Raw genomic sequence first — 22,531 nt, forward strand, 5'->3', positions numbered from 1 at the left:
GCTGTGAGATCCAGCTGTGCCAACAGCATCTCTTCTGCTCCCTCTCCTTGCAGTACACAAGAGTGGCTACTTTTCAGCTGTTTCTTGATATTTCAGCCAAATTCATCAATAACAAACACAAGCAGAAGTGTGTGATCTTTAAATGCTTTATTCACACCCATCCATTCATTTTCGACACCGCTTTTCCTCACTCAGGTCACGGGTATGCTGGAGCCCATCCCACCTGACTCTGGGCGAGAGGCGGGGTGCACCCTGAACTGGTTGCAAGCCAATCGCAGGGCACATATAAACAAACAACCATTAACACACATATGGGGAATTTAGCATCTTCAATAAACTTACCATGTATGTTTTTGGAATATGGGAGGAAACCGGCATACCATGCACACGACACAAGCACCGGGAGAACATGCAAACTCTACACAGGCAAGGTTGGATTTGAACCCAGGTCCTCCACACTGTGAGGCAGATGTGCTAACCAGTCATCCATCGCTTTATACACATTTTAACTGGAAATGCTATTTACTAGTTCCATTTTTTACAATGCAACAACACAGGTGGCAGGTAGTTTTTTTTTTTTTTTTTTTGTATAATTTGTTGTTTATATCTCAATAATGGTATCTGTTGTGTTGACTGTAATTATGAAAACAGAAATCCAATCCATTGAAATTATTTTAAATAACTGTAGCCATCAAAACCGTTATCCACACGAAAATCTCACCATAAACACCGCAAAGGAAATGAATAGTCATCTCTTCTTAAGCTGGAGGGACAATCACGAGGTTCTCTAAATACATTGTCAACATTGCAAAGCTAGAAATATCAGGTAAGAAAAAAAGGATGAAATTTAAATGATCTATGAATCTGTTGAGACTCCAAATTGCCCATAGGTGTGAATGTGTGTTTGAATGGTTGTTTGTTTCCATGTGCCCTGCGATTGGCTCGCGACCGGTTCAGGGTGTACCCTGCCTCCCGCCCGAACACAGCTGGGATAGGCTCCAGCACCCCGTGACCCTAGTGAGGATAAGCAGTAAAGAAAATGGATGGATTGATGTATCTGTTTTTCTTGTATTTTTTTTGGGGGGGGGGGTTATATAGCAGTACTGTTCCTCTGGAACTAGTAAAGGATCCATAAGATCGAATGGTTTTCAAGAGAAACAAGTTGTCACTTTTGTGTATTAAGGTGCAATTTGGAAATATTATACAACAAGAATATACTTTCTGTTATATCTCCCCATATTTTTATTTCTTTCTTTTTCATTTCACTAATATATCCTGCATTATGTCGACTATGCTATTACAATCATTATTATCACTCTGAAGTGTATGATTGCAAGACCTAGCAGGGGATGATATTCCATGCTGAGGTTAGGCCTGTGCGCAATGCTTAAATGACAGAGCATATATTAATATGAGATCCATCCAATTATCACTAATGGAGGTTTCTGATGTGATACAGTACTCCGTCATTTCAGGTCCATGAGCAAACATTTGAGAATAATTTCCCATATCGATTTGGAGGAATGTTGGGAACAGCTCCTGTATGTGTCTACCGCAACTCTTAGTAACTTGATAAATAAGAGTAATTGTATCTAAATCATACAATGAGTAGCAGTGTGGCTTAACCATTTTATAATCAAGGGTGCACATATGTGGCGCGCAGGTACAAAGGCGCCCTGAAAATATTAGTGTGTCACTGCATTTACGTACCATGCATTTTGCATTCTTTTTTTCTGGAACGGAACGGTAGACGGGGTTCGAGTAGTGTTGTGTCGTTCAGGAATGATGCTTTCAAACCAATAAATCCTTTGAGTGAACGTACTTAATGGAATCTCTTCATGAACAGATTTGTTCCTTTCGCAGTTCATTTGAGCTCAGCCAAGAGTGTGTGCCGCATGAGAAACTCCCTTGCAAATGGTGCCACTCGCGGGGTGGCGACATGGTCAAATTCTGTAACTCTTTAAGTGTCTATCTTCTGCTGTCGTCACTCAGCGAGCTACTTGCTTGATGGCGCAACCTAAATTGTGATCGAACCGCTCACTGTATCCCGTGTTTCACTGCTTTTGCATTATTTTCCTTACCACTGTTCACCAATACTGATGACGTAAAACACATTTCCTAGTCCATCCACAGCTTTGAAACTTTTCTATTGACCAAGTACACACACTACAAATCTTGGACAACATTTCCTGAACTTTACAGTTAACAAATGACAACCAAGAACATCCAAGGCAAGTAAGATATTTCTTAAAACCCCTATAATAATCCGTATTATATATATTTCTGTGATTCTGCCAAATCTGACGTTAACTGATCAATTTGCACAACATGGCCTGGTTGCTTGTGATTTTACTCTGATGATGACTCAAACGCTAATTTCATGAATTTTCTAAACTACCACAGTGCGGATGAAAAAAATATTTTTTATAAGAGATGGACCCGTGCATTAGTTGTTGATAGAAAACTAATAATATCAAACTTTTATTGAGTGGCACTACGGGGCCCCTATGCTGACGCTGACTCTGAAGGCAGGGGAGCCTCATTTGACTCTGCCGAAGCCACAAATGTGCTCCAAAGCTGCCCGACGTCCATGTTCCGTCTGTAGACACCCTTGACAGAATGTGAGAGAAGGGACCCAATCACAACATAAGAGGGAACATGTTGGAATCTGTGTAAACCTCCGGCCGAAACCTAGTGCACCTTTAATCCTACGGGACTCAGCAGCCCCTTTCACCCCAAGGCCCATCACGGAAACTGTGATTGACTGTGTGAAAACTTTGCAAGAGTTGACATTTGGGCAAACCAGGCTACCAGGAACATAGTGTAAACCTGTAGGTTTTGTGTGTAGGTTTTATTGTCAATTCATCCATCATTCAATTGATCCGTCCATGAAAAAGACGTTGCTTGGATGGCAGCATATATTTCTCCAAAACTGTATGCACCTTTCAGCATTAATGGTGCCTTCACAGATGTGTAATTACCCATGCCATTGGCACTAACACAACCCCATACCATCACAGATGCTGCCTTTTGAACTTTGCGTCCATAACAGAACGGATGGTTCTTTTCCTCTGGCCCGACGGCGTTTCTGGGTGTTGTTGATAAAGGGCTTTTGCTTTGCATAGTTGAGTTTTAAGTTGCACTTACGGATGTAGTGCCAAACTGTATTTACTGACTTTGGTTTTCTGAACTGTTCCTGAGCCCATGTGGTGATATCCTTTACACATTGATGTCAGTTTTTGATGCAGTGCCGCCTGAGGGATCGAAGGTCACGGGCATTCAATGTTGGTTTTCGGCCTTGCCGCTTACATGTAGTGACTTCTCCAGATTCTCTGAACCTTTTGATGATATTATGGACCATAGATGATGAAATCCCTAAATTCCTTGCAATTGTACGTTGAGGGACATTGTCCTTAAACTGTTTGACTATTTTCTCATGCACTTGTTTACAAAGAGGTGAACTTCACCCCATCTTTGCTTGTGAATGACTGACCAATTCAGGGAAGCTCCTTTTATAACCAAACATGGCACCCACCTGTTCCCAATTAGCCCGTTCACCTGTGGGATGTTTCAAACAGGTGTTTGATGAGCATTCCTCAACTTTCTCAGTCTTTTTTCCCACCTGTCCCAGCTTTTTTGAAACGTGTTGCAGCCATATCTTGTCTTTGTCGTGTATTCAATTAAATATAGGTTTGCAAATTATTGTAGTCTGTTTATATTTATGTTTAACACAACATTCCAACTTCATTGGAATTGGGGTTCTAAAAAGCTAAATAATACTATGGTATTTACAGTATAAAATGTATTAATTGAATGTGCAAATATCAAAGACCAGGTGACGTGTGCAACATAGTCAAGGTCAGAGAACCAAGGCAAATAAGACATAAATTAGATGACAAAACACCAATGTTGCTGAAGTGGCTGGTGCGACCCTGAGTCATGTGTGTGTGTGCGCGTGCGCTTGTATTGATGTCTGTTTGTGAGTGTGTGTGCATGTGTTGGCATCAGAGTTCAGAGTTCAGGTGGGCAGAGGACAGAAGAGGTAGAGGCGGCAGAGTGGGCAGACAGTAAACAGCCTGATGAATAAAACTGTCTGTGAGTCGGCTCGTCCTGGCCCGCAGTCTCCTCCCTGATGGTAGCAGACTGAAGAGGCTGTGAGATGGATGGGTGACATCCTCCGTTATGCAGAGGGTTTTACGGGTGAGGCAGATGCTGTAAATGTCCTGTGGGGATGGAAGAGAGGTTCCAATGATCTTCTCAGCTTCCCTCATTATGCACTGGAGAGTCTTGCAGCAGGATGCGGTGCAGGCTCCGTACCACACTGTGATGTAGTTGGTCAAGATGCTCTCTATGGTCCCTCTTTAGAATGAGCACATGATTGGGGTCGGGGCTCTGGCTCTTCTCAACTTGCACAGGTAGTAGAGACGCTGGTGAGCTTTCTTGGTCAGTGATGAGGTGTTGCTGGTCCAGGAGAGGTCCACAGTGATGTGCACTCCCAGGAACTTGGTGCTGCACACTCTCTCCACCGCAGCACCGTTGATGTCCAGGGGAGCATCCTGGGAGTGTACTCTCCTGAAGTCCACCACAATATACTTGGTTTACACCACATTTATGGAGAGATTGTTGTCCGTGCAACCCGGCCAGGCGGCTCACCTCACTGCTGTAGTCTGTCAAGACACCACAGTTGTGTCGTCTGCAAACTTGGTGAAGTTGTTGGGGCTGTCTGTCGGTATGCAGTCATAGGTCAGCAGGGTGAAGAGCAGGGGGCTCAACACACAACTTTGAGGGGCCCCCGTGTTCAGAGTGATGGTGCTGGATGTGTCGCTGCCGACCCGTACTGCCTGCAGTCTCCCTGTCAGAAAGTCCAGCAGCCAGTTACACATTGAAGTGAGGAGACCCAGGTGGTCCAATTTGTAGATCAGTTGTTGAGGGATGATGGTATTTAATGCTGAATTGAAGTCTATGAACAGCAGTCTGACATCTGAGTCCTTAGAGTCCAGGTGTGTGAAGGCAGAGTGGATACGGCGTCATGGGTTGACCGGTTGGACCGATAAGCAAACTGGAAGGGGTCCAAGGAGGGGAGGAGGGAGGACTTGATGTGGTGCATGACTAGCCGCTCGAAGTACTTCAACAGGATGGGCGTGAGCACTACTGGACGGTAGTCATTGAGGCAGGAGGGAGACGACTTCCTCGGGACCGGGATGATGGTGGTGGCTTTGAACCACGTGGGGACAACACCCTGACTCAAGGAGGTGTTAAAGATGTCTGTGAAGATATCTGTGAGTTCAGCTGCACAGTCCCTCAGAACATGACCAGGTATGTTATCTGGGCCCGGGGGTTTTCGTGTGTTGATCCTGTTGAGAGATCGTTTCACGCTGTCCCGGGTCAGTGTCAGCACTTGGTCACCAGGAGGGGGTGGAGTCTTTTGTGCAGGGGGGCTGTTGTGTTCCTCAAAGCGAGCAAATAAGTCATTTAGCTCATTTAGCAGGGAGGTAGAGCTGTCACAGGTCTGTGGTGAGAGTTTAGTGTATGTAATGGTCTGAATACCACGCCACAGACTCCTGGTGTCACTGCCGTCACTGAAGCGGTGGACGATCTTCCTGGAGTACTCCATCTTTGCCTCCCTGATGCCATGGGATGGATTGGTGCTGGCTGTCCTCAGGTCCTCTTCATACCAGATCTAAAAGCCATGTTGCGGATCTTCAGTAGTCTGTAGACCTTCCCCAACAGCTATGGCTTCTGATTAGCATGGACAGTGATGGACTTAATGGTGATGACATCATCCATGCACTTGCTGATGTAGGCAGTAACAGTCTCTGTGTACTCCTGAAGGTCTGTGATGCAGTTGTAGGTGGCAGCCTGTTTGAACATGGTCCAGTCTGTGGTGGAAAAACAGTCTTTAAGTGCCTCAAGGGATCCTTCTGGCCACACTTGTATCTGTTTCCTAACTAGTTTCAATGGCATTAGCATAAGCATGAGATGGTCCAAGGCGCCGAGGTGGGGGAGGGGAGGGGCCTACAAGAAAGGTAAAGACATTGTCCAGAGTGTTATTTCCCCATTTTAGAAAGTCAATGTTGGAGTCGAGTTTTGAAAACACAGTCTTGGGGTCAGCATTGTTGAAGACCCCACCTAGGATGAGGAAATCATCTGGGTGGGTAGTCAACTGTTCACTGATATGATGGTATAGCTCATTTAGCGCCTCACTCCTGTTATTGCTGGAGTTTGGAGGAATATAGAGAGCAACAAGCAGTATGGCAGTGAATTCCCTTGGTAAATAAAACGGCCGGCAATTCAGAGCCATGAACTCCAGTAGCGGTGAGCAGTATTGACTGACCAAGATAGCGTCCCGGTACCAGGCAACATTGATGTAAACACACAGTGCCCCCCGCCCCCCGAGTCTTACCTCCCGCGAGAGTTCTGTCCGCTCGACAGCATGCTAGCCGGTCGAGCTGAATTGCGCCGTTCCATAAACACAAAAACACAGCACTCTCCCACAGTCTTATAACTAGAGTGGAGTAATCAAATGTAATTCAGCTTGTTGTCCAGAGAGCGTACGTTGCCTAACAAGATGGAGGGATTAGCCAGCTTGTGTGGTTTAGCCGCAAGCCTAGCTCAGATACCTCCGTGCTTGCCCCGTTTCTGCTTCCTCCTTCACTGTTCAAGGCGAAGTGGGATTCGCAGCTGTTGTAGGCACCCGGAGCAGACTGCAGTGAGAGTATACTTTAACTCCGTAAAAGTAGTTCTGCTGATGTTGATGATGAGCAGACACTTACGACTGTCTTTGTGTCTTGGCACGTGCAGACATGACGAACACGGACTAAACCACTATGACGTATTAGACGAAAAACACGAAAACACCATTTGTTTGGGACAGAGAGCAGCGTATGCATGTGCCGCTATCTTGAGGAGGAAAAAAAATATAAAAAAATATATATAAAATATAATATTAATATATAAACGATATTTAAATATATATATATATATTCCAAATATAAATGACTTAGTTCTCCCCATGCCTGCGTGGGTTTTCTCGGGGTACTCCGGTTTCCTCCCACTTCCCAAAAGCAGGCACGGTAGCTTAATTGAAGACTAAATTGTCCGTAGGTGTGAATATGAGTCCGAATGGTTGTTTGTTTATATGTGCCCTGCAATTGCCTGGCGACCAATTCAGAGTCTACCCGCCTCTTACCCAGAGTCAGCTGGGATAGACTCCAGCACGCCCGCTACCCTAGTGAGGATAAGCGGTGTGGAAAATGAATGAATGAATGAATATAAATGATTTAGTAAAGTGACCAAATCGGAGTTTGGCCAGTTTAATTGGATGAAATGTGATCGAAATATAATGTATTACTGTATTAACAACAGCTTTAATTGGAAGTAGTTTTGAAAGACAGATAGCCTATACATGCATTCATTGTCTTTTTATCTCTCATTTGCTCTTAAATGTTTAATCTGTCCTCTTTCAATAAACATGATGGCTCTGGCTTCTCTTCTGCTATTGATTTTTCTCAGTCTTTCTACTTACCTGCCCCTAATATTGACTTCAACTGGGTCGGGGTAGGCTCCAGCCCACCAGTGACCCCAAACAGGATAAGTGTTTAAGAAAGTGAATAAATTGATGTACTGTATGTACATTTGAGTTACGGATTGAGAGATTCTAGATACCCAGCGTTTGTCATTATCTTAACTTTGAACCATCCACTTACGGTACTTCCACTTACTTTACTTCAACACACTTACGTCTTTCAGAAATTAGATCACTTTCCACTGAAGTGCGAGAAGTGTTTTTTTTTAGAGTTGCATGACCTAAAGTCAATTCTAGTAGAAGTCCTTTATTTCTGCAAACAACCCCCTATGCCATAACGCAGGTGTGGCAGTCAGTTTACACCATAGGTTATTCCACAAGATTAAGGCTGTTTGGGTTCTCCAATCTACTCTCCCCCTTTCTTACTTCATTACTGTTATAGCATGTGTCAAGATCTGTTGTGAGAGTGCCACTTAATGAAGCCATACCTGAATTTATTTGCCCGCGCTTCAGCATAGACCGAGAGAGGAAGTACCAATTAATAGAATGTAAGAGCACACAGTGATTTATAATTAACAAGCATGCAGGTTATCGTAAACATAACACTCAGTGTAATAGCCCAGGAGAGAGATGAGAAGTGGAGAAAGAACTAAGGAGGTGGAGAAGGAGGGTTGGAAAAAAAAAGAGTTGATTTGTCCCTTGGTGGATGAGCGCGGGTCCTTGTGGCTGACAGGAGCTGTCTAAAGCAGCTAAATGAATAATCATTTGTGAGTTAGACTGCAGACAAACGCTTAACGAGGATGGTGTGAACCTTGCTGACATGAGGAGGCTGGAAAGAGAGAGTGAGAACTATTGCAAGACAGCAAACATACCCAGCTTGGAAATGAATGGCACTCATGTTATAATGGCGATGAAGGCGCTACTCAATAGGCCTAAGTCCTACCTGTAATGTAAAGTACCGGTATTTGTTTGTCAAAATTTCTGAACAAGCAATGAATCCTCCAATTAATTCTCAGTTGTTAATGCCAGTGCATAATAGCGTCTGTGTACCAAAGAGAAATTGTAGGAAACAAATGTGACAGCTAAGAAGTGCGGTTTGGGGGTGAGAAAGAATATTTTATGAATGTGGACAATCTTGGCTCATCCAATGTCATTGACATGGTAAACATCTTCAGTAACACAAACTCCCACCTGCCTCAAAGCCGTATCGCTTGGCACCTTCTCTACTTCATGCATACTTCAGCAATAAGCTGCGAGAGGCTACATTACACAAGGTTAAGAACAGTGAAGGGGCTTTGCCAGGCAGAATGAGAAGTAAAGAAGATCACTGTGTAGCTCAGTGTCAGCGGGCTGTTTGCATTTACAAGACATCAAAAGAGGCAAAAGATCACGTAATCTTAATTTTTGTATACGATAGCCCAATAATTGAAGTCTGGTGCTTGAAGGAGTTCCTTGCAAATCCTTTTAAAATCTCATAAAAAGAGTAAATAACGAATCAAATCAAATTTAAATCCAAGGAGCCTCCAAAGCACTCATTAAGCATGTATTAATAATGCTTTACCGGTTAAAAAGAGTTTAAAGTGTATAGAGCCAAATCCCATTTATGTATAGGGGATAATATTATACAGTAAAAGAACAGTGCAATAAAAAAAATTTACATGTACTAAAATACGGTCATTGAAATGTGAATGTTCAATTTGGTAAATATGAACTTCCAACGAAATGTAAAAAGTAAGCAGACTTCTTAAAATCAAACATTGTTGACATTATTATTATTATTATCAAATATAAAATATAAATTGAATGATGAATTATCCAATGTTTTAGCCCGATAGGCTGACTGCTAACAGCAATGATAGATTTGGATGGTTTGTTTTGTTTTTTAACCACACAAGATAATAGCATTATTCTTATATACTAATTGTTTCAATCTTACTGCATTATCTACGCGACACTAAAAAGAGCCACAATATTAGTGAACACTAACAACATTCGGAATAGGCTGCAGCTCAGGGGGGCCTGACCACAAATTGGCCTATCTTGGAACGAAACTGCATGGTTGGATAACATTATTCAAATGATCTGTAGTTCACTGGAAGGCATATGTTTTAGGTGTTGTGCAATGGCTTTTTAATGGTTCAGCTACTATGAGCTAATATACAATAGCGCACAAATGAAGACAGCATTGTCCTGCAGGGTTCCCACGGTAACACTTCAACCTTTTTGAATGCTGATTGGCCATCTGGTATTGTTTTGTGTTACTTCCTATTAAGCTCATTGATCCTCCCTCCCTGTCTGCGGCATGTGGCTGATCATAGTGGATCAGTGTATGTGCCTGTAATATGAATATGGTATGATTACACGACATTATGGTCTCTGTCTGTGTGTTCGCCGAGGCAGCCCCTCCAGCTACGCTTATGTTGACTGTGGCTGTGATTGGGCTGTTTATGTGGCACTTGCACTAAAGGAGCAGAAATTATAAGGGAATACTGTATCATGTGATTGGATCACTGCTGTGGACAGTATTATGAGGCATCACCAAACAGCACACAGACGTTGTCTGTACTCTTAGTCATCTTAAAATATTAGAATCTACCCACAGAAGTAAATGGCATGGTGTGTTCATATCAATATTATTGAATTAGCAGTTTTTGGGGGTATTTTCAAATTACAATTATTGTTTTGATAAGTGGCGGCATGGTGGACGACTAGTTAGCATATTTGCCTCACAGTTCTGAGGACCGGGGTTCAAATCCCGGCCCCGCCTGTGTTGGGTTTGCATGTTCTCCCCGTGTCTGCATGGGTTTTCACCAGGCACTCCGGTTTCCTCCCACATCCCAAAAACATGCATGGTAGGTTAATTGAAGACTCTAAATTGCCCATAGGTGTGAATGTGAGTGTGAATGGTTGTTTGTTTATATGTGCCCTGGTTGGCTGGCGACCAGTTCAGGGTGTACCGCACCTCTCGCATTAAGATAGCTGGGATACGCTCCAGCACGCCCGCGACCCTAGTGAGGAGAAGCGGTACCGAAAATGGATGGATAGATGTTTTGATAGGTACATTAATTTGTGTCATTTTTTTTACCCTTGGCAACATGATCCTAATTTGGTTTGTCATTTCCGTAACAGTGTGAAATAACTGCACTCTTGGTATGCCCTCCGTCACCCTTCAGCATCTGGTGTTTTATGTTCAGTACAAATGGAGTCAGTCTATGTGCAATCTTTCTCAACGTTTGATGGGTCATGAGTCGACTAAGAAAAAATATGTACAGTATTTATTGTATATTTTTAGAGGACAAAATGTATGGGGAAAAAAAACAACTAATAGGGTTTTAAAAGAACAAGGAGATTGGAGGAAGTTCCAGATAAATAACCAGAATTGTCCTTCGATGATCTGTTTTTTTTCTTTTTTTCAATCCAAAGCAAAGCAAAGCAAATTTATTTCATACACAAGGTAACTCAATGTGCTTTACATGATTAAAAGCATTTAAAAACAAAGAAAAAAACTGCTTATAAACATTTAAAACAAAGATAATTTATTTTAAATGAAATAAAAATACCATTAAAACAGCATACAGTACAAGAAATATAATTTAAAAGTGGAAATGTGCTAGAAACCATGGGGGAAAAAAGAATTTTTAACCTGGACTTAAAAACATGCACACTTGGGGCTGACGTCACTTCTGTTGGCAATGTATTCCATTTGTGTGCAGCATAAAAGCTAAATGCTGCTTCACCATGTTTGCGTTGGACTCTGTGCTTCACTATTTGACCTGAGTCTGTCGATCTCAGAGCCCTACTGAGTTTATATACCATTAGCATTTGTTTCATGCTTTTTTTTTTTTTTTTTTTCTGCTTGACACATGTAAGCCTTGACTCTGGACATGTTCTTCAGATGGTAGAAGGCAGGAAAGTCAGGTTGGAAGGTATCAGAACACCAAGGTTTCGGACTTGGTCTTTGGTTTTTAAAGAGAGTGACTCCAGGTATTTACTAACAGCAATCCTCTTTTCCTTACTGCCAAAAACAATTATCTCAGTTTTGTTGTGGTTTAATTGAAGAAAATGTTGGATCATCCAGTAATTTATCTGTTTTAGACAGTGACACAACACCTCAATTGAACTGTAGTCATCTGGAGACACTGCTAGATATAACTGTGTGTCATCTGCATAGCTATTATAGTCAAAATTAAAGAATTTGACCCAAGGGTAGCATATACAGGCTGAACAGGAGGGGTCCAAGAACTGACCCTTGAGGGACCCATAGGTCATTGCCATTCGATGAGATTGAACACTTCCAATGGTTACAAAAAAACTCCTCTCCTGCAGTTAGTACCTGAACCATTTAAGGACTGTTCCGTTTAGTCCGACCCACGTTTCCAATCTGTTCAACAGTATATTATGATCTATCCTATCAAAAGCCGCACTGAGGTCAACGAGACCAGAATTTACACCTTTCCCAAGTCAGTATTCAACCTTATATCATTTAGCACTTTGATAAGAGCAGATTCTGTACTGTGATGAGTTCGGAACCCTGATTGAAATTTGTCAAGAAGTCCATTTAAGTTCAATAAATTGCTGAGTTGATTAAAAATAACTTTCTCAACAATCTTGGCTATGAAAGGGAGATTTGAGATGGGTCTATAGCTTGCTAACATGGAAGCGTCCAGCATGCTATTTTTTAGCAGAGGCTTAATGGCAGCTACTTTAAGAGCTTTAGGAAACTCGCTTGACTGAAGTGAGCAATTGATTATTTGCTGCAAATCAACTAGCACAGACTTCGCAACACTTTTGAAAAAGTCAGATGGTATTGAGTCAAGACAGCTGGTTGATGGTTTCAGCTGCTGAACCATTTTCTCTACAGTTTTTTGGTCAACTGTATCAAATTCTGACATGGTAATCGAGTTTTTCCTGGGTGGCTTCAGATGTAGTATCATTTTATCATTTTGCTGATTTGTGCTAATATTTAACCTGTTGGATTGTATTTTTTTCACTAAAATATCTGGGCAGAGGGGTGGGGTGGTTGTGAGCTTGTCAACCACAGCAAACAGGGTGCGAGTATTGTTGAAGTTCTTACTGATGATTTCAGAAAAGTGTTGCTGTCAAGCCCTGACTAACTCTTGGTTAAAATTACAAAGACTTTGTCTGTAGAGGTCATAGTCAATTTGGAGTTAAATTTTTCTCCACTTACGTTCTGCTTTCCTACACTTTGATTTACAGGTCTTTACCATCATTGTGCTCCTCCACGGTGTTATAGGTCGCCTCAAGATTGTCTTTGTTTTAATAGGAGCGAAAGCATTCATGATATTTGAGAGTTGATAGGTGAAATTATCCAAAAGTTCATCAACTGTGTCAGCATTCTCTCATTTATGTACCTTTTCTTAATAGACATCCAAACGCCAAGCCTCAACATGGAAATAGAAAAAGGAAAGAAATTATAAAGATGTATTGGCTTTTATTTTTCTTATCTGAATTTATTTACCGACACCCAGTGGTGGTCCTAGCTTGAATAGCGCCTTACCACCCAAGCCCCCCCCCCCCCCCCCCTCCACACAGCCCCTCCCATTGCCAGCCACCTGTGACAGGTTGTGCACACAAGTACGTGAAAAACATAATAAATGAGAGTGCATCTTATGTAGTAACATAATTTAAAATAGTCATGGTGACATCTTCTCCCATCACTTTCATTCCTGGGGAAAATGAAGTCTGCTGGTCCTCTATGAACCAGCTCTGTTTGTCAGAGGTGAGGGCCACGGGGTCGGTTGAGAGAGGCTCATCCTCAACAGTGGGACTCAGTGGTGGTTGAGCTCCAGGAATCTCTATTGGGACAGCACATGAAAACATAACTCGTCACATAGCAGTGGAGCATGTCACATAACGAATTATATTTTCATTTCCTCAGCAACTTTTATGGAGGAGGCAGACACACACATACATGTACACACACACACACACACACACACACACTTCAGCAAAACCCACTTAAATATATGAGCTGTGGCGGTAGTTGTGCGTCTTGATGTTTTATACAAATACAATAAATAATATAAATTTGATATGAACCAGGAATGGATTGAGCATGCAAATTAACATGTTATTACATATCATTATACATTAAAAAAGTCAAACAGAGGTCCCATTTAATTAAACAGATCAGCACTACCATTTAATTTATTTTGATATATCACACTTTCAAACATTTGAACGAAAAAAAAAAAAAAAAAAAATGAAAGGCTCTAAAGCAATCAATCAGGGGTCTTGGCGACAGGCTAATAAAAGAGACACTACAAGGCAGTGGCACTATGCTAATAATTAACCTTACGTCAACGATTTCAAGTCAGGCCGCCGACACCCCCCTACCCCCAAAATAAAATTACAATACCCTACAATCATTCAGAACAAAGCTGTGTCATACATTTCTGTATCCTTTGCTCATTTATCAGTCTTCTTTCCTTTTCTTTCAAAATTGTGACCTTGGTTTTAGCAATTTCCTCTCCATTTTTACAAAAAAAAAACATGCATTTCCCATCATTCCCCAAGTATTAACCCCTCCCACACCCGCCATCTCTTCTCGTATCTCTTCTACAGAGGTTCTACACAGGGGTACAAATTACCCATAAAAACAGCAATAATTTACATGGCATACAAAAAAAATAAATACAAAACATAGCTTTTTTTATAAAAAAAATTCATTTGGGGGGGGTTAAAGCATGTTGCCGGCCCACCGGGAGTGATGCCCTGTGCAATTCCACAGTACCAAATACCGCCAATGTCAACACCTACTCACCCATCTTCTCATGAAAAGATGAAGGCATAATTGTGGTGAACTAACAACAACCTTCCCCCTTCCTTGGCAGTTTCCGACTGAGGCTCATTTATTTACTTTAGTATTCTGTGGGGGGGGGGGGACATCCAAAGTAGAGCCACAATGGCTGATTTAAGCTGCCACCCAAATTCCTTTTTTTTTTTCTCTTTTTGCTAAGAGGATTTCTGTCTGGTCCATGTAACAGACCTTCTCTCTCTTACTAGGACAAAGTCACCCATCACATGTGCTGAGTGAAAGTAGTGTCTTGCCGCTAGCTGATTGGCTAATGAGATTTATACAAATGAAAAAGTAGGATAAGGAGGAGGCTTTCGGTGCAGATTTGGACACAAATATACGTACATTTATATAAAGATGTATCGATATACAGTCTGGGACTGGCAAGGCATCAAACGATTGGCCAGTTAAATGGCATGCATGCTCAGTCACACGTATAAATATTCATGGATACAAGCATGCACACCTCCACAGCTTATCCCCTAACTGGCCACCAGTCAAAATGAGCCTTATTCTCAGGGGTTTATATTTTCTCCAGGCCGGGCTTGGCTAGGCACACTCAGTTAAGATGGCAACCAAACAATCTCTCCTCTCACTTCTACCGTTTCTTCCTTTCTAATGCTAATGCCTGGATGAATATATTCCCTTTTCCACTGGCATGCAAGAGAGCCAAATTTCTGATTACCTCCTGTGACAAAATTCCATTGCATCTAGGTCAAAAACTGCTTCAAAGCAATGACAGGATTGTAATGGTTTGTTTTCAAAGTATAGAAATTATGTAAATATAATTCAACGTATCATAGTCAGGCCGGCATGGTGATGACTGGTTAGCACATCTGCCTCACAGTTCTGGGGACCGGGGTTCAAATCCCGGCCCCGCCTGTGTGGAGCTTGCATGTTCTCCCCGTGCCTGGGTCGGTTTTCTCTGGTTTCCTCCCACATCCCAAAAACATGCATGGTAGGTTGATTGAAGACTCTAAATTGCCCGTAGGTATGAATGTGAGTGTGAATGGTTGTTTGTTTATATGTGCCCTGCAATTGGCTGGTGACCGGTTCAGAGTGTACCCCGCCTCCCGCCCGAGCATAGCTGGGATAGGCTCCAGCAGCCCGTGACCCTAGTGAGGATAAGTGGTAAAGAAAATGGATGGATGGATGATAGTCAGACAGTTGTTGATGTGGCGTAAATCTGGCCTCTCTAAAGTAATATGGACGGTCCACAAAGGATATGGAACTCAAACAGCATAAACAGAAATAATGTGTATAATGAAATGTGACAGCAATAAATACAGCATTTACTGTAGTTACAGGATGCTGATTTAAGGTTGTTGAACAGTGGCAGTTAGGGACGAAGCTGCAGATTGTCATAATCCCAAAACTCTTTACACATTCTTTCCTCAGTGAATTAGATTTACAAATGGGTTCTTCAGCCACGCATGCATCCCTCAAGGGTGTACTTAAGTCTATCTACCTAGATACTGTATTTACTGTACCTACTGTTATCTTCCTGCATCATGCACTTCCTGTCAAAGCAAGATTCAGCACTGGTTCCCCCCATGGCTGTATTGATTCTCCTCTCCTTTTCTTGTACAGTTGCTGAAACTGCAGTCATCAATTGGTCAAGCTCATCAAGTTTTCAGATGACACCACCCTTACTCGACTTGACTCTGATGGCTACAGGAGGACAAACATTTTTCACCATGGACAACACACAGAAACATTTACTTTTAGTTCATTAAACAAAGTAAAATTAATCAATCAGTGTGGGTGAAATTTATTTCATCCCATTAATTCTCTCTACCACTTATCCTGTTTGGTGTCACAGGGAGCTCAAGCATCTCCAGCTGACTTCAGGCAAAAGGCAGCCTACACTATGGAACAGGCACCAGTCAATATCGCAACTCTAGAGACAGGCATAATTTACACTGTCACCAGGTAGGAACTGAACCTATGGTGCCTGAACGGAAGGCAGTCGAGTGAACCACTACACCATCAATGTCTACCTTTATTGACTGTATTATAAAAAACTGCTTACCTATACATTACAGCTTTATGCCTATCCGGTTACTGACAAGACAATTGTTTTTTTTTGTTTGTTTGTTTTTTTTCCCAGGATTTTTCTGCTAGAATAGCAGCAGCTCATCTCCACTAGCAGGACCAAAACAAGAGCATATTGTATCTTTGAATGAGGGTTTATTTGAAAATTATTAGTGTGATATGTACAGAGGTGGGTAGTAACGCGCTACATTTACTTTTTGCTAAACTGTATGTCAGAGTCCTTTAAAGCCACCGTTGTCATGAGCAGTGCCCTGCAGTCCTTTTTGTAGGACTGCGCTTTGCGCTTTGCGCCCCTCTCACCCACTCTCTCTCCCTCCATCTCTCTCTTCACAGTAATCAGCAACATCTCGGCCGCGCTCCTGTCATCAATCAGCCCTCATCATCACCTGCATAAAAGCCTGCCAGAACCTGGAAACTCTCGCTGGAGTATTAACGCTCTCTTGCGGTACCACGGCTTCTCACTACTCACTTCCTCACGTCCTCTCTGACCTCCTTGTCCTCAGTGTTCCCTCCGTGTTCCTCGCATCCACGACGTCAAGCCAGCCGCCTGTCCTCACCACCGCCTGCCACACGTTCCCTGGCTCAACAACCCGCCAGCATATCTCAACGACCATCTCCATTCCCCTTGATTCAATAAAACTTTTCATCACAACCGCTCAGCCTCCGCTTGCTCTTGGGTCCCGTCTGGATCAACTCGTGACAGAATACTCTGGCCCGAATGGACCCAGCAACCCCGGAGGCGCGAAAACGGAGGCGCCTCCCATACAAAGAACCTCATGTACCTCTGCCCTAACCCTACTCCGGGGACCTAGGTGCATGTAGCCAGTTTCTACTTAATTGCTCACTCGTTTTCAATCTTCAACCGTACAGTTATTCCACTGAACAAGCCAAGGTCGCATTTGTCACTAACCTTCTCTGTGGCAAAGCAGCCAAATGGTCCACCGCGTTATGGCACAACTCCTCCCCAGCACTCTAGTCATTCGATTCATTTTCTGTTGAACTCAGAAAAGTCTTTGATCACCCCGTTCAGGGCAGAGAAGCCACCTGCCGTCTCCTTACACTCACTCAAAGCGCTAGTTCCGTAGCAGCATATTCAATCGAGTTCTGGGAGAATGCGGGTGGGATGACGCGCCGCTTAGGGGGATTTTTTTAAACGGACTTTCGGAGCAACTCAAAGACGAGCTCGGTGCCCGGGACGAGCCCTCCTCTCTCGAGGCTCTAATAGCGCTCACATTCCACCTCGATAACAGACCACGAGAGAGCGTACGAGAGAGGAGGGTCCGAGTGTGCAAGCTCACTCCCACCATGAGCGCCACGCCGGCAGCATCTAACCCGCCTCCCATGCAAATTGGTCACACCCGACTAGATCCCCAGGAACGTCAGCGTCGTGTCATCCAGCGGCTGTACATTTATTGTGGTCAATTTCATTGCCAATTGCCCCCTGCGACCAAAAGACCAGGCTCGCCACGGTAAGCCAAAACACCAATTTGTCTAGCTCTTCCTCCCTTATGACCGTCCTTGCTTGCATTCTAGGTACCGCTCACAACACACCCATAGTTGCTCTAATTGATTCCGGTACAGATGATAGTTTCATTCACGAAGGTACAGTACATCAGATCCAACTCCCTCTTCAACCACTCACGTCTCCCAAGAAAGTCACAGCCCTGGATGGCCGAATCATCTCCCCTCTCACCCACCAAACAATGCCATTCACCTTGCTCATTTCCAGAAATCACAGTTAGAACATCTCTCTTTTTGTTATCCCTTCCCCTGATACCCCATTATTCCTCAGAATTCCCTGGTTCAAAAAACATAAGACTGGACGCACTTGGCCATCACCGGATGGAGCCCTCACCGCCACTCACACTGCCTGCTCTCAGCTGTGCCACCCTCTGGTAAAACACCACCCTCTTCCAGTGTTCAGCAAAGACCTGGCCATTTCTCTACCCCCCCACCGCCCATATGACTGTGCAATTAATCTGCTGCCGGGTGCCCCTCTTCCCTCCAGCCGTCTCTTCAACCTCTCCCGACCTGAAAAAAAGGCAATGGAGGACTATATCCACAACTCTCTAGCGTCCGGACTCATTCGACCTTCCTCGTCTCCAGTATTAGCCGGTTTCTTTTTGTTGAAAGACACCACTGCCCATGTATCGACTACTGTGGACTCAATGACATCACCGTGAAAAATAAACCTCTGCTTCCCCTCATCGACCCCTGGTTTGAACCCCCCTGTGACGCCCAGATATTCACCAAATTTGACCTATGAAACGCCTACCACCTCATCCGTATACGAGAGGGGGATGAATGGAAAACTGCTTTCAATAACCCTCTCGGACACTTTGAATACCAAGTCATGCCGTTCAGATTAATCAACGCCCCCGCTGTCTTCCAAACCTTCATTAATGACATTCTCCGTGATATGTTGAACCAGTTTGTTTTTGTTTATTTGGATTACATTCTCATTTTCTCCCGCTCCCCTAAAGAACATTGCAGTCAAGTACGCCAAGTCTTCCAATGCCTCCTTGAAAACCGCCTGTATGTCAAACCCTAAAAGTGTGAATTCCACCTCTCCTCTGTACACTTCCTAGGCTACATCATCTCTAAAGTACAACTACAACCCGACCCTGCCAATTATCCAAGCAGTCGTTAACTGGCCCAATCGCACCAACCGCAAAGAACTACAACGTTTCCTTGGATTCGCCAACTTCTACCGTCGATTCAGCCGTAATTACAACAAGGTCGCTATTTCCCTCACAAGCCTGACATCCACCAGCTCCCCCTTTGAGTGGACCCCGGCAGCATCCCAGGCACTCAGTTAACTCAAGACCCTGTTCACCAGTGCTCCCATTGCAGGGGCTGTCCTCTCGCAGCGGGACTGTATGAGCCAGAAACTTCACTCGTGTGCCTTTTTTTTCCCGTTGCCTGTCCCCTGCCGAGAGGAACTATGACGTTGGCAAACGTCTTAACCCCCGACAAGCATGCTGGGCCCTCTTCTTGAGCAGGTTTAATTTCAGTCTCTCCTTCCATCCTGGTTCCCGAAACAGCAAACCCGATGCCCTGTGTCGAATTTACTCACCCCCCTCCAATCCTGAAGAACTGCAATCCATACTTCCTTCCTCGTGCTTCGTAGGACTAAGACTCGCCTGGATCCCAAGACCGGGCCTCCGAACCACCTGTTCGGACCCGATTCCACACGCTGTGACGTCCTTCAGTGGGCCCACAACTCCAAACTCGCTTGTCATCCCGGCATCACCCGAACCATTCAATTCATCCAGCAGCACTTCTGGTGGCCCAGCCTTGGTAAAGACACCCGGGAGTTCGTCCAAGCCTCCTCAGTCTGGGAAGTCTTCACAGCTGCCCCCAGCTGGTCTGCTGCATCCCTTGCCTATCTCAAGCCGCCCTTGGTCCCACATCGCGCTGGACTTTGTTACCGACCTACCCTCATCTGAAGGTAACTCTATCATTCTCGTTATTGTTGATGGGTTTTCCAAATATGTCCATTACGTACCCCTCCCCTAACTACCATCTGCCTTCGAAACTGCTAACCTCCTTGTCCAGCATGTCTTTAGACTCCACGGTATCCCCATCGACACAAACACACACAAGCACTATGCACTAGCTAAGCAGAAACACTACGGTGCTGAGGACAAAATGGCGGACGAGGCAAGGGCGTCGTAAAGTCCAAACGTTGTAGGTTCGAGTACGTCGTAACTCGAGGACTTCCTGTATTTGCAAACAGACACAATATGAAGCCTGTTAAAACCATGTTATCATGAATAAAGTGCGAACATTGCCAAAGCTCGGCTAATGCATAATAATCATATGCAAGCAAAACATTTCATGCCAGTGTTTATTTGATTCTCTGCATACATTGAGAATAAAGTGAAACAAACAAACAAACCCATGAATGGTGCAAAGTTGTGTATGACAGCTTAAGGACAGTTTGAACACATTTTGATGAATGCTAATTCATTTGTGAATCTTTAATCATGTCTAAAAACGTGTAAAATGTTCAAAATGACATCTCAACTTAATTATTTCAACTTGCAAGTTGTGATAAAACTCTTATTAAACATGCACAAGGTTTTTTAAATGCTGTTGAATTTACCATTACATCCAACATGCTTAGATTATATACTGGGGCAAGAAAGTATTTAGTCAGCCACCAATGTTCTCCAACTTAAAAAGATGAGAGAGGCCTGTAATTTTCATCATAGGTATACCTCACTTATGGGAGACGAAATGAGGAAAACAAATCCAGAAAATCACATTGTCTGATTTTTAAATAATTTATTAGGAAATTATGGTGGAAAATAAGTATTTGGTCACCTACCAACAAGGAAGATTTCTGTCTCTCAGAGACTTGTAACTTCTTCTTCAAGAGGCTCCTCTGTCCTCCACTCGTTACCTGTATTAATGTGACCTGTTTGAACTCGTTATCAGTATAAAAGACACCAGTCCACAACCTCAAACAATGAGATTCCAAACTCCACTATGGCCAAGACCAAAGAGCTGTCAAAGAACACCCGAAACAAAATTGTAGACCTGCACCAGGCTGGGAAGACTGAATCTGCAATAGGTAAGCAGCTTGGTGTGAAGAAATCAACTGTGGGAGCAATTATTAGAAAATGAAAGACATATGAGACCACTGATAATTTCCCTCGATCTGGGGCTCCACGCAAGATTTCACCCCGTGGGGTTAAAACGATCACAAGAACGGTGAGCAAAAATCCCAGAACCACACAGGGGGGGGGGATCTATTGAAGATGAAATGTGGATGGGTCTTTCAGCATGACAATGATCTCAAACACACCGTCCGGGCAAAAAAAGGAGTGACTTCGTAAGAAGCATTTCATGGTCCCGGAGTGGCCTCGTCAGTCTCCAGATCTCAACCCCATAGAAAATCTTGGGAGGGAGTTGAAAGTCTGTGTAGCTCACTGACAGCCCCAAAACATCACTGCTCTAGAGGAGATCTGCATGGAGGAGTGGGCCAACATACCAGCAACAGTGTGTGAAAACCTTGTGAGGACATTTGACCTCTGTCATTGCCACCAAAGGGTATATAACAAAGTATTGACATAAAATGTTGTGATTGACCAAATATTTTTTTCCAACCATAATTTGCTAATAAATTATTTCAATCAGAGGATCCGATTTTCTGGCTTTTTTTTTCTCTTCTCATTTTGTCTCTCATAGGTAAGGTATACCTATGATGAAAATTACAGGCCTCTCTCATATTTTATGTGGGAGAACTTGCACAATTGGTGGCTGACTAAATACTTTTTTTGCCCCACAGTATATGTATAATATGCAATGGCTTGAACCTCATTTGGGGTTTGAGTAATTTCACAGAAGTATCCTGCGCTCAATAAAACATTAACATGGAGAGATGGTTCAACTAGTCATTTCACAGGGGATTCATATTCTGTTTATTAATTGTTTATACCAGAATGTGTGCTACTGTGTTTGTCTTGCCTTCTCAGCCACTTTTGGTTTCCCACTACTCCTCTCTCAGTTGTCTGTGATGAAGACATATGAGGACACTCCCCAGAGGCTGAATTGTCATTGTGGCATGCAAGAAAGAATGCCATGGTCAGACGCACAAACACACACATACAGCGGCTGAAATAAGTATTGAGCACGTCACCATTTTTCTCACTAAATTCATTTCCAAAGGTGCTCTTGACATGAAAATTTCACCAGATGTTGGGAACAACCCAAGTAATCCATAAATACAAAGAAAGTAGAACAAATAAGAACATAAATTAAGTTATGAGTAATAATGTGAAATGACACAGGGAAAAAGTATTTAACACGCCAACTGGTATTTATTTAATACTTTGTACAAAAACCTTTCTTTGTAATGACAGGTTCAAGGTGCCTCCTGTATGGAAAAACTAGTTGCATGCATTGCTTTGGTGTGATTTTGGCCCATTCCTCCACAGGAGCAGTCTTCAAATCTTGAAGGGTCCGTCGGCTTCTTTAATGGACCTTGAGTTTCAGTTATTTCCATCGATTTTCGATTGGATTCAAGTCAGGTGATTGGCTGGGCCATTCTCGCAGCTTTATTTTTTTTCTTTGAAAACAATTTTTCACTGCCCTTTCTTCATGTATTCAATACTTTTTCCCTGTGT

This window comes from Phyllopteryx taeniolatus, chromosome 11 (assembly GCF_024500385.1).
Source record: "Phyllopteryx taeniolatus isolate TA_2022b chromosome 11, UOR_Ptae_1.2, whole genome shotgun sequence".
Classification (NCBI taxonomy): Eukaryota; Metazoa; Chordata; class Actinopteri; order Syngnathiformes; family Syngnathidae; genus Phyllopteryx; species Phyllopteryx taeniolatus.